Source organism: Ischnura elegans, chromosome 1, assembly GCF_921293095.1.
Source record: "Ischnura elegans chromosome 1, ioIscEleg1.1, whole genome shotgun sequence".
Lineage (NCBI taxonomy): Eukaryota > Metazoa > Arthropoda > Insecta > Odonata > Coenagrionidae > Ischnura > Ischnura elegans.
In genome coordinates this window covers 130,802,620-130,816,440 of record NC_060246.1, presented here as the reverse complement: position 1 = coordinate 130,816,440, position 13,821 = coordinate 130,802,620, and the positions used below count along the sequence as shown (strand labels likewise).

The 13,821-nt window shown below is 40.1% G+C and overlaps 1 protein-coding gene across 1 annotated transcript in view; it reads right to left on the bottom strand.

The window, feature by feature from the left end:
* The window catches only part of LOC124169841 (protein singed), a 159,038-nt gene extending 148,378 nt beyond the window's left edge, over positions 1-10,660 (bottom strand). Inside the window, exon 1 of the mRNA XM_046548632.1 lies at positions 10,485-10,660. The gene's annotated coding sequence lies outside the window, so the exon portion shown is untranslated. The remainder of the gene's footprint in view (positions 1-10,484) is intronic.
* Positions 10,661-13,821: the final 3,161 nt, after the last annotated feature.

The window sequence follows — 13,821 nt, the reverse complement described above, 5'->3', positions numbered from 1 at the left end:
CTAAGGGCGTCACGGTTTTGCAATTGGAAACATAACACTTGTATGCAAGGAAGCATTCGCGCAACTTAGGGTTTTTACGCAAGTGAATATTGAAGGTGATAGTGCCCACGCATCCCCTTGTGCGAGCATATGCATAGTGTATAGTTGCTTCAAAAAGGTGCGAATGTGCTCATTTCATTTACTTATCGCGACGATTCCTTATGATTATATTTCACTGTGAATTTTTTCATTACCTAATAAACGTAATAAGTGGTTCGACAGGAAAGCATCAAGAATAACCATTCATGTGAACCATTTCAATTAATATAACACCTCTTCATACTCGCTAAACCTCTTTGAGGTTACGAATTTGTACAATGCATGCATGTACATTCTCACAACTCCAAAACTTCCGTTCGTTTTCCATAAATACCGTGGCTCAAGTAAATATTACGCATCTCCTCTTTACGTGGTAATGATATTTATTAGAAAATATGTGGCTAGAAATTGCACTGAAAGGAAATTTACAAAAGAAAAACGACCGAATTCATTGCACTACCTTATAGGTTCTCATCTATGCCAAGGAATTGCAAAATAAAATTGACGGAGAAACCTATCGTCCAAAGAAGAAAAATGAGCGGTTTAAGTGTTTCCTCTATAAAAGCATAAGGTGCCTGAAATATTAAATTCAACGAAATTTTAATTGCAAGAGTTACATCACTCTCAGAACATGGGAGGTGGGTGAATAAATCTGTCGGATAATTATGCAATTAAGCGACACAGGCTCATCATTATTATTGTTTTAACGAGGCGCCCCTCCGTTAAAACTTATTCCGTCATCCCGAAATACCCCGGGTATTACGATGATATGCTTTCTCCCAAAAAAGTGAGTAATTATTTTCATAACGCTAACGAGTGTGCAAAGGCTGGGGACGAGATGGGATTAAGCTCGCGCGAGTCCCTTTAAATGGAAGTGTGTAATACTGTATTCATCAAATAAATTGTTAAAATTAGTTAATGCTTGCAAGGTGATACTTTTATACTTATAAATGTTTATTGAAACTCTATTTATGATAGTACCGCACAAAACATGCTAAAAAAGATTTTAAATGAATGATGAAAACCGGACAATGAATTGATTCCTATCTTCGATCCTGACGAGGCTCAATGGTGGTCTTACTCATGAATTTAGTGAGGAATGGAAATAATCCTTTTCAGGATGAAAATATTGCCTTGTGATCTTGAGTTCTAATATTTTCAAATTAAAATGCATCGTATAAGACAATGAAAGCCCAAAATTACGTGAACAAAATATGCCGGATACTCCATTGAAAGAAAGCCATAAGTGTGCATTTCACAGCTATGAATCCCTCCAAAGAAAATACATTCTGTGCCACAATACCTTGAGCGTATTTTATTTTCTTTCAATGACAAAATAAAGCCAAAGTTTCAGAGAAAAAGTTGGTGAAATATGTCTTACTCCCCTAAAAAGTGAAATACGTGTAAACGTAAAGCGTGAAAATCCTCACATTCCATTTATCAGTATTTAATGGCCGATGGAAAATTATGCGTTTTGGGAGAGCATATTTTGCTGGTTGGATTTCATGGTTGTTGAAAGATACGCGTTCGTTTAGAACAAAAAAGCACATTTCCAAAATAGAGCATTAGAATTTTAAACACCGTATTATGACATTACCCAGGCAAGTCTCATAAAAAAGGAGTGTGCAGGTTGGTGATTTTTGTGACGCAATATTTCTCATCCTTTTTTAAAGGATAGGCTGGATGAAAGACCGTCAGTGGCCATGCTAACGATGAGTAAAACTACGCCACTAAGCAAACAGGACGTTTTTTTATGGGAAAAGAAATTCATTTTTATATTTAAATTTTTATTAGTAGACGACGCTGCTAAAAATAAACTGTTTAGCACCAATCTGATTATTTAACCTCAATATTTCAAAAGTCGTATATTTCTCACGCGAATTTCAATTTTTCCCCATTCTCGACGCTTCGAGTGAGCGCGGAATGCCGTTGATTTTTTCCTCGCGCACCAGCTAGCGGAGTACAACAAGCACCCGAGACGAGGTGCGTTGCCCCCGGAGGAAGAGGGCGGCGGGGAGGTTCACGACGACTCCGGGGGGAATCTCCGGGAAGGCGCGCGGGAGAGAGGCCCCGAGCACTGGGTCGGGCGGAAGAACGTGGCTGAGGGGTATGAGGGGGGTTGGGAATAAACAGAACTCACATGAGGAACAAAGAGAGCGTGAATTGTATCGCGACCGTCAGGTTCTTTATCTTTCGGCTTAAAGGGTTGTGTACGGCTGCGTCGACGGGCGGTTCCTAGCTGCAGCTCAATGGCCTACTTGGGATAAGTTCGGCAAGAAAGCCTCGGCGAATAATTTAGACGAGCGCGATAGTTTTTATCGTGAAGAGAACTCGAAATGTGGGCCACGCGTACGAAGCGGGACTGACGAATGCAGGAGTATCGCATTAAGCCACGGCGATGTTTATTCTTCCTTCCACAAAAAAGAAAACGAGGGTTGAACAGAATGCGCTCATTAAACTGCATCTCACCAGCTGCGAGTTTCCTGGTATTCATTCATCTGAGACAATACCATGATAATTTTATCCACAGAATCAACGATATCACTTCTAGAGGGAATTCGTGTTATCTAAAGTCTTGTACTTCAAATGGATGTGATTATGTTTCTTATATTGTCTCACATGATTTGCAAAAAAATATTAGCGTCTTCTTAATTCATGCGAGACTATTGGAATATCTATTCATATTTCCAGGAGTAAGGTCCTACAGTCAGGAAGCAGTTTTTCACCAAGATAGATAATTACCCTATCAGGGATGATAACAATATCCTACCAGCCTTACCTAATTCCCCCTGAAGAGAGGCAAGCTTAATAGCGCCAAGAATTGCAGGAAGCTCCAATTAATTTAATTATTTCCATTGTTTCCTAGTTTGTTTCGATCTATGGCATAGGGGCATCCAGTACCTCGTTGTGGCCACGGAATACTGGAGTAGGTGTTGAGCGGCATTGCCTGGGTACTTAATAAAACGTAACAACGAACTAAATTGGACGTGTTAAAATCTATGCAAATCGTAATGAATATGTAGTCAAGACTACCTGGCACGATTCCAGACCCGAGTCTCCGTACCAGGATAGGAAGAAGGAGCGGAGACAACGCTGCCGCGCCGCCGGTATTAGCATCAAGGGAAATCCGATAGATGTAGATAGGGTATCAATTCTTCGTTCTTATGCTAGTTTGACATCCAGAAAAGATATCCGAAGGTGTCCGAGGTTGACATCCGAAAGACGCAGTTTAACGCCTGCCATGATTTCTGCTCGTTGCTACCTCTGAAGACCGAGTATTTTCATTAACGCCCTTAAACACAAGAAAACTTAAGCAGGTTAATATAGAAATAAATTTCAATAATTTAACTTTTCATTGGCGGAATTAGTGAAAGCAATAGTAGGTACATATGAATCAAGTGTGGAATTCTATCATTCGCCAAATGACATCAAATGGATCAGCAAAATCAAAATTGTGCTAACTACAACCAAATATTCTTTTTAAATTTTAATTCACGCGGTTAATCAACTAAAATGCGGGTAGCTGACTAATTTTCGTAATATACATCTTCCCTTATTTCGATTTTTAGCATCAAAGGCTGTCATGTACAAGAGCAGCAGTACCAAAGTACACTAAGGAAAAATCTGGAATTATAAAAGCGATTCCAAATGCATAGTCGATGTCCTCGAATTGAAATCCACAGCGTTCAGTTCGCCAACCTGAAACCAGCTTGTCAGGCTGGGTCCTCGACCAGGGAGGACACGGACAACCGGGGGTAGAATCTCTCAGCCGCTCGCGGACGGACGACGCTGGAGATTAAGTTGGAGCCGCGGACGTCTGTCTGGAGGGATAGCCGGGGTCGGCGGAGGAGGATCGGCGGCGGCTCAAGAGGAGCGAGCCGGAGGGACGCAGAGGTCCATGGGCGTCGCTGCGGAAAGCGAAAGTGTTCGTGGGACATCAGCCACACCCACCCCCGCCACTTCTCCCCTCTCCACCTCACAAACACACCCTTTATTCCCACCCCCGAGCGGAGCTGGCAACGCCGCCACCATCGATCCGCCAAAAGGAAGGAGGAGTTTGGAGGGGGGTGGGGTGGCTAGACCCCGGTGGGGCGCAGTGCTCTCCTCTTGAGGGCGGGGGTGGGATGGAGTGACACAGGGAGGAGGTGCGTGCATACGTCCGGCTGAGGGAAGGCTCGAGGAAGGCACGTGGGTCCTCTCCGGATCGATGCTCTACAACGCCAGGACCCACCCACGTAAACAAGGACCTGAGGGCAAATTTGCTCATCAATTAAGTCTTAGCGTCGGGTGATTAGAAGGCGCGCTCGGAAGACGGTTTGCTCAAATTCAGCCAGACTTCCTTAAAGAACACCTCCAAAAATTGGCCATAAAATAATTTTTTTTAAAGCTATCATTCATTCATTAATTTTCAAATACGAAATTTCACTGAATTATTTTCATGCGAAGTTATTAAATACCGTAACAATTAACTGCTGCTGTATTTTACCGTATCATTACCTGAAATTATGGAAATTGAAGCCACTGCGATTTCAAATCAAAAATATCTATTTATTACAAGGCCAGGGTTTTGCCATGTAGTGCAGCATTATCGACTGCAATTTATAATTTAGGCGCCTTTCACCAATTAACTCCAGAAACTGTTACCTTATTCATTACCCTGAGAAAATATCTAGTTTTGTTTCTGGTATAAATCTGGCACCAAACCGCAGTAAATGTAAATAAACACATGATAATTTCCTTAAAACCAAAATATGATATCGGTGCTTACAGAGTTAATACTATAAAATTTAAGATGCGATTAAGAAAACGAGGAAGAAAGTAGCACACAAAAAATGCATCCCAAAAAACTATATTCCATTGGGCTAATTTTTAATATGTCCTCGTAAATAATAACTCCGAGTGGTATATTTTTCACATTGAATCACCATTATACCCTATGAATAACGCACCTTCAATCTAAACCCATGTATAAGAAAAAAGGTCATAAGTAACCCACATTGAATTGGTCTTCACCATAAGCGTATGTATATACTGCAGAAAATTTTTCAAAGTAAAAGAAAAATATCAAAACTGTTTCCGACAGCAAATGCATGAATCGTCTTTCGTTCTCCTCGAAGTTTATTCCCTTTTGCTCCTGCAGCAATAAGCGAGGCCAGGCAGGGAAACAGAATGCAGTTTGAAATTGTTCAAATACAATAAAATTTACTTAATTGGTTGAAAATCACTTTAACTGGACGTCAGGACTAAAATCACCTTTTACTCAACTTCTCGTTCCAATCAAAAGCCTTGCGCACAACAATGTTCATCGATGCGCCATCGGCCCCCTGCCAATAATTCGTTTCGCGCACAATGCCTGAAGGGTACGAAGAGCAATGAGCCCAGCCGTCTCTGCAACTCCTGGAACAAAGGATCCTCAGGCCAAGACGTCCGCTTCCATGAGACAATGAGCGGGATAGACGTGAGGAGAAGGAACCCTCACAGACGCTCGATTCGGTAACAATGAGAACAAGGGAGGGCGATACCGCCTCTCCATCGACTCTCCACACTTCCCACGACTAGAGTGAGGAAGACGTAGGTGCCATTGAAAAGTAGCGACCTTTGATGGGCACCGTGCCTGTAATTTCAATAGCAAGTAAGTACACAAAATACCACGATTACCTCAAAGAGTTTTGCTTTGCCCATACACATTATGGAGTGTCTGACGCAGGAAGGAATCGTCCAGCCAAATAACGTACCAATATACAAAACAGAATACCGAAACAAATATAAGAGAAAAATGCTTCTATATACGCTTTGCTAAAATCAAATATTTGAAACCACACTCAAATGCGGAAAAATTAATGAAATCGCATAGTACTCCACCATGCCTCATTTTCCTTACTTTTCTAACTTTATGGAAATATCTTTTTTCAGTAACTTTGTGAATACATTTTATCCACTGTGACTCCATAATGATCGACTCGTTAGGTACCCGGAGAGTGAAACCGAGCTGATGCGAGGACGGCAAGCGGGCGCTCTTTGTATACTTATTATGTTATTTTATGTTTTTTAATTTTACATGTATTCTGAAGGAATATTTTTTTAGAAGGAAACAGTAAACAAAAATAGCAATACTGAGAAATTTCTTTTTCCGGCTGAATATATCTTCTGGCAATTTATTTGCCTGAGCGTAAATATATCACAACGCTTTAGCAGCCACATAAAGTTGACGTAAGAATACTATCTCGTTTGTGAATACAACTATAAAGAATCAACTGCTATAATTTGATAAAATTTGTTTGTTTTATCAATAAAGTAAGAAAAACTACAAATCGTTGACACTTTCAACTAATATACACAAAACCAGTCATAATATCTTCCCACGGTGCCCAACCCCCCTCCCACGCCCAGCCAGCATCAAAGGATTTCACTGATTAGCTGTTTCGCGGCCAAGGGCTAAGGATTGCCCGACAATAGCAATCGACATGAACCACATTTTACCACGACATACACCGAAAGGAGTAGTGCGTCATTGTTTGTCTCTATTTTTGATCAGGAAATTGCTGTGACTCTACCAAAATTAGGAAATTTCGGCAGCAATCGGTCGCTCAAGAATTCCTACACGCAAGAAAAAAGTGTACAGACTATGGGAGCGAAGCATATTACGAAACATCACATGCCATTTACCTAATCCTCACACTTTTTGCATCAATTGCGCTCTATAATAGCCGGGTAATATAAAATTCATGGAATCAAGATTCGACGATCGGAGAATATTCCTACTCGGGTTTCGAATATTCGTCATCCCCCTTAGCTCAATAGAAGGCTATAGGCAATGGCAGTGTAGAGCGCCCTTTGATGAAACCACCATTAGAGCGAATCCACTAGTTACATTCGAGATGAAAACAGTGAGATATAAAGGAGGATGTGCGGGCGCCTGGCCCTAACCTCGCCAATAGAAAATACGAGGCCCTAACCCCTATCCCTCTCCCTCCCCCCGCTCAGTCACTTTGTTCCCCTCTCCCAGGCACGTACCACAAACCAGTCTAACCCCCCCTCCCTCTTCCCTCTAGATCATCTATCCAGCACCCACCCCACCGACATGCACACATACCCCCACCCCACCTCTCTCACCCCAAAATCACCCCTAATATAGAGAGCCACCTGAATTCGTTGGGAAATTCCAATAAAAATATACAAATCTTACTTCGTAGTTGATTTTTATTTTTCTTGGCAATTATTAATTTGTGAATCTTTCATTTTTACCTGATATGTTTATAATTTCATATCATTTCATTCATCGCTGCCGGTCCGCGTGTTCCGGCCAAGCAAATCGATTTATCAAATGACATTGCCACAGTCAAAAGCAATTGCTAGCCGTTTCAATGAGGCTCTCCTCAAACCAAACTTACGGCAACGGTTACTCCGGAAGTGCCAGAATTCAAATGAGCTATTTCGGAAATGTGAATTTGTAAGGGTTTTCTAAACAGCGCCATGAATTCCAAAATTGAATCCGCAAAACTAACCAAGTTATCTCGCGACTACGGGTAGCCCCATGAGATTCCTTAATCCCCAGCCCTCCTCCAACGCATTCTCCTTCCCCACCCTCCCCCATACAGAGGAATCCATTCCATGCGGTGGAAGATGAAGAGATCCCTGGTGCTAACTAGAACGTGGAAATGGATCGCTATCGGGATGCAAGGGCACTCACTTGCCTCGCTGGCTGCGGTGGCACTGACCCATTATCGGGATGCCGAAAAAATAAGTGGATGATTATGGGAACTTAATCTGCCAGGATAAGAAGCTCCGAATTAACTTCCGATGTAAAATAAATATGGAATAGGAAACTCACTGGAATAGGGAAACACTTCCTCGGCGATATAAGCTCGCGCATAATGAATGCACAGTCAAGAATGATGTGGATAATGATTAGATATGTACTTATAAAAATAGAACCACTCAGCATTGATGAATTAATTCGAAGATTGCTCGGTCTAAACTAAATTATTCGCAATACTTGGAAAATTCCGAATCCCGCCATACTTGATCAATTTGGAATTCTCACCAGCAGTTAGTTTTTTACTCCACCCGCCACGAGTAAAATTTAACAGGTATTTCAAATAGAAAAATTGAAAAATATTGTTACTCACGATTCGCAGATTAATCTCAATCTTATCCAAGAAACCGATGAGGAAAATACATGGATTGGGAAAAGCAATATTAAAACATAGAGAAGAAAGAAGACTTGCAGATGGCATGGGTTATGCAGGAAAGTCACAGAATGTTCACAAATGTAATTTGTTGAGCTGAAAATGTATCCAGGAAAAAAAAGAAGCAATATTGGTGGAACACAAAATTCTCGAGCTACATACCCTGGAGTCTCTCCAAACTCAGAAAATATTTTTTCGCTGTAGCTCTTCAAGTAAACGCGATGAAAAACTCTAATAACTGTAAAACTTCAACGTGCTTCTAATAGACACTTCCTCAAGCCTTACAGGAAACCACTCCAACAGGGAAGTCGCGATAATTCCAGCACGGCGACAAGGAATTTCGTTTATACCTCTATAAATTATATTTTTTCAATTTTAAGAATGATATAGTTCAGCATCTTTTCTTTTCAAAGATATTTACGCCAATAAACGCCTAAAATCCTAAGAAAACATATGATTAAAAATTAAAATCTTATAGTATTTTGAACATAAGTTGGAAAGTCCAAATTATAGCGAAAGATAGAATTTAACAGCAATAATTATTGAAGGTTTCCTTTTAATTTTGAACGAGGATAATCGGAAGTGAAATTTCCCAACAGTCAAAAATAAAAATTAAGACAACCGAAGATTAGTTGACCCTTCAAGAATACGCTTACAAAATAACCGATAGATAAGTGTAATAAGTTTGGAAAGAGAGAGGGGGCTGATGGTGGAAATGCAGACATACATGCATGGAGAGCAGAGTGGGGCTTGAGAGGGACGTTGGGAGCGAGTCGTTTTCGGCAGAAAGCCGGGCGCCCTGAACGCAGCAATGCCATCAAACACGTGTGGTTCTCCACTGCACCCCAGAGAGCACATTTTTCCGAGTGCACGGAGTAAACACGAACAGTTGTCCTCGATAGCACGGAAAGGAAGGTAGACTGGCTCTCAAAGAGGGATAATCGGAGCGATGAATAGGAAGAGGTACCCAAAACGGGGACGCTGCAGTTTCATTCCAAATCTGAACTAATGTTCTAACCGCAATCCCTAGATTTTCGACCCAAGCCGGTCAACTGATCACAATGCTTGGCGTTCAATCCCAGTGGCGTATTGTTTTGGATCGATGTAGTATCGGAATCGTATTATTTATCATCAGTTAAAGTGTAGGAAAATTGGCCACACTAAGATGCTTTAAATGTCTAATTCTAAATGTTCTCAACAATAAAGGAAGATAGAACAACGTGCCGATTTCGGGGTCGACCGAAAATATCCACGTAAAAACAATCGTTTCAATATATTCTGAATCTTCGAACGCACCTGAACTTCAATGCCCTACACTATCTATGTCTCATTTTAAATAGGAAATTTGAAAAATGTTATTACTCACGATTAGGAGAACAATAGTAATCTTATCCAAAAATCCTATAAGGAATAACAACGGATTGGGAAATGCAAGTATAAAAAATATAGATGAAAGACTTGAAGATGGTATGATTTGCTACTCATGCAGGTAAGTTACTAAGGGTTAATAACTCTAATATAATAGAGCAGAAAATTTATTCAAAAAGAAGTGTCAATATTTGTGGATCACACAAACCACATACCTAGGAATCGGTTGAAATTTAGAAAATATTTTTTCACAGTAGCTCTTCAAGTAAACGCGATGAAAAATTCTAATAACTGTAAACATTCATTGTACTTCTATCGAATAAACACTTCCTCGAGCATAACAGCAAATCATTATATATATTCTAGCAAGGGAGCCAGAATCATTCCCAAACGGCGATACAGTATTTCGATTACACCTCAATCAATTATTTAAAAGTTATTAGGAAATACACCGTTTAGTCTCTTTTCATTGCAAACATTCCCAGGGACAATGCCAAAAGATGCTCACTCCAGTCTCACGCAGCGCGAACCATTTTCCTGAATCTGAATAGATATTTTCCAATTCTCCGAGTTTTAATTGCTAACAACACGCATCATTTCAAATCAAGCTTTTATCAGAAAACAAATACTTCCTTCGGACGATCTCATCTATAACAGAATCAAAGCCTTGCAATTGATTCATTACCCACAAATATATTTTCACCAGCGATCCTCGACAGAAGACAATGAAATAACAGGAAGTAAATACCAGCGAGAACTGTCGGAATCTCGGCTGCGAACGAAGAATCACCAAGGTGCCGGTATTCCACATCACTTATCGGCGGATTTAAGATAAAAAAACCAACGTACCTTAGGCTCCTCCGCAATAAACCGTCTCCGGCTTCAGGTGGCTGAAAAATAAGTAAGCTGCGTGCGAGAAGAACTCTGGCAGGTACGTAGCTACAGAACAAGTCGCTTTAAGCTCTCCGCCGTGCGTCTAACGTTCACTCACAACGAACACTCCCTGTCAACTGAAGAAGACCCGTTGGGGCACGAGAACTCAACCCCTCCGCCAGGAGACCTCCAGAGGGGTGGGAGACTCGGAGTGGGGGTTGCAGGGGGAAGGGAGGGGAGGGAGTGCGACGCGGGCGCCTCAAACAAAGCAAGCGGCGGGCAAGTCCAACTACGGAACAACCCCAAGAATATGAGGCAATTAAGCTGGCATGGGTGATAGGGTACTTGAACATCAGACGTATGAAATATCACCGGACATTGCTCTTCGGTTGCATAGGCCTACTTGTTGGTGTGGGCTTTATGGGGTGGTCAATTCGTACTTGACCACAGCTGAAGCCGAGGCGCACTTCCGTCACTAATGATGAACTTCTCTGGAGGCTATTAAAAAATACAAATTGAGACTGGGTGACCTATGGCATATACCTGATTTATGGCCATTTTTTTCTTTCGGTTTGGCCACAGACGCATAATAGTCAGTCTCCTTCGTCTTTCCTTTTTTCATTCTCTTCAGGTTATACCACTATTAACGGTGATTAAGATACGACCTAATATATCAGCGAAGCAGAAATAAATCCTTTTAGCAGAGACGGTGCCTTGTTTAGCGTAAATGAAGTGTCGGAACAATAATTCGAATTGATTGTTATTAATTGATTAATTTAATCTTAGATATCTACGTAAATATTCTACACCAACACTAGATGGGATAGACTTGTTTTATTTGGCATGCCGCAAGCCATGTGAGGATTGATTTGTGATTTCGAGACGCAAAATTACCTTTTCCCGAGAAAACCTCAACGGTATGTCCCACGCAAGCTGAACTATTCATACGAATGAAAGATCGGAGTCAATAAAACGAGTCGCATTTGATAATAAAATTTAAGAATTTATGTCATCTATTATAATTAACTCAATCTTTCTGAAGCATCCATGCTTTTGATGGGGAACTATCGAGAGGAGGTGAAAATTCGTTGCCTTTAGGGGAGCACTCCACTCCATAATGCCAGTAAGGAATCATAGAATAATAGCGTCTCCTCTAGTTATATTATATGTATGAGTGGGTGAAACGCCAAAAGGTACAAGTGATTTTTTTTCCTAAACAGAGTTAGGCACAGGTAAAGGTAAGGTAAGGTAAGGCATAAGGTAAAGAAAACCAACTAGATATTTAGTACTGCATTTGATTTTCTACTCGATATCAGCACAGAACAAAGACACTCTCGTACCCTTAGGCCACCGAGTTTTTGTATATTTCTTCTACCAATATCTGTCACTAACTTTTTTAGAAAAAAAATCACTTGCACCCCTTGGCTTCTGACACCCTCATATCCAATCAGCTGCCTAATTAATAATGAGAATGTCGATAAATACATTCTAACGGAATTCGCTCCGTTCATCCATAAAATCAAATTTTCCTAAACGGATATTAATAAGAGATTGAGGCTCAAAGCGAGAGAAACAAATTAATATATTCCTAATGCCTACTATGGAAAATATACTACTATGTAAAAAAACTTCTATGTAAAAAATAAGATCGAAACATGCTTAAATGAACTCCGCAATGCCTATCATAAAAAAATAATAATTTATATTAGGTATTCGAACACCGTTGTTTAGTAGATCAACCAACGGTTGAAATCTCCTACCGTTTTTCCGATGGTAATAAACTGCGAGAACATTAAAGCGATTACGTACTCTACGATAAAAAACGAAATTTAGCATCGGTGAAGTACGCGAATGTAACCTGTCCGATTAACTCTGAGATGAACACACCCACGTCTATTCATTAATTTGACTTAAAAGTTGGAGGGAACCTGTGTTAGCGGAAAAGACATTTTAGAGGAAGAGAATGGCGCTTGCAAAGGAAAGAGATAATGACAGGTAGGTACATTGGAAGAAGGCTGTTATATATAATCTGTAAAAGGATTGGATATTTAGAAAAGAGTGCTTGAATCACACCGAGTTGATGAATTTATGTCACTTGCTCGAAAATACAAGTGCTGAATTTGATGAGGTGAATCGTTAAAGGATAACAGATCACTTGGATATAATATAGGTTTCGAATGGGACCGAGGCATCTAACTAAAATAGAACTGCCTTAACCGTCAGAGCTCCTAAACTCAGAGCAAGATAAATTTTCAGCCAGTAAATTTATTATATCATATTGAAAAACAGAATATACGAACAAGATTTAAAAAAGATAAAATTCAAAATATCCAAAAATACCCTATATGTTCCCAGAAATAAAATACCTTTAAGTAACAGCGCGACGAAACTATGTAGAAATGGTCACATACTCAGAAGAATACTTGGAAAATTCTCACGTTGAAAGAAGTAGCAAAATAATAAGAAAGTAGGAATTTACAAAGGATAGAGAGAGGCAAGAATCCACTTGGTGCAAGTTTTCTTATTTTTATTCCTAAATGAGTTCATTTAAGCGTCATCAACATTATTTTTTTTCATGATATAAAGGAAGAAAGCAAGAGGGCATGATTTTTATTGTGATTACAAAAGAGTTTTTGAACCTGAAAGTATGATTTTTAGCAATGAGCAGACGCAGATATAGACTCCTGCTTATTACTACCCATTCGCTCAGATTTCACCAAAAAAATGTGTAGCCCTTAGGATCAACCTGACGCAATCGATAATCTAACTACAGCTAAAATCTATTGTATAAAGTAATAACTCGGTACAGGAAACAACAACTATTCCACTGTCGTAATAAATATTTACTAACATTAGGAAGGAGTGACTGAACTTATACCCGCTGTAATCAGGGGAAATATAAAAAATGCAAGGTTCCGAATAACTTCAACATGCAATTCTTTGTAATTTACTCATCAGCAAATCATTAATCACGAGAAAAATAAACGCGATAGTGGGGGTAAGATATATATTATGCCTTACAAGGTACCTTATAAGGTTGCCCGCTATGTGTGCCGTTGGACTTACAGCGTTCAGAATAGAAACGGATAATTCGTAAACCGTATTCCAAAAGTATTTAAGGTGAAATGCAGGAGGCTGGTCGCGCAGTGATTAGGCTATATGCACTAACATACTATTCTGTAGTATTACTTCGCTACTCAAAAACACTGACCGGTGACGGAGGCGACCGCTGAAAAGGAGATGAATTTACTCAACTAGATTTTTTAAATGTATCCAACCATAGTATGCTCCATACTAACAGATGGTTAAGGAT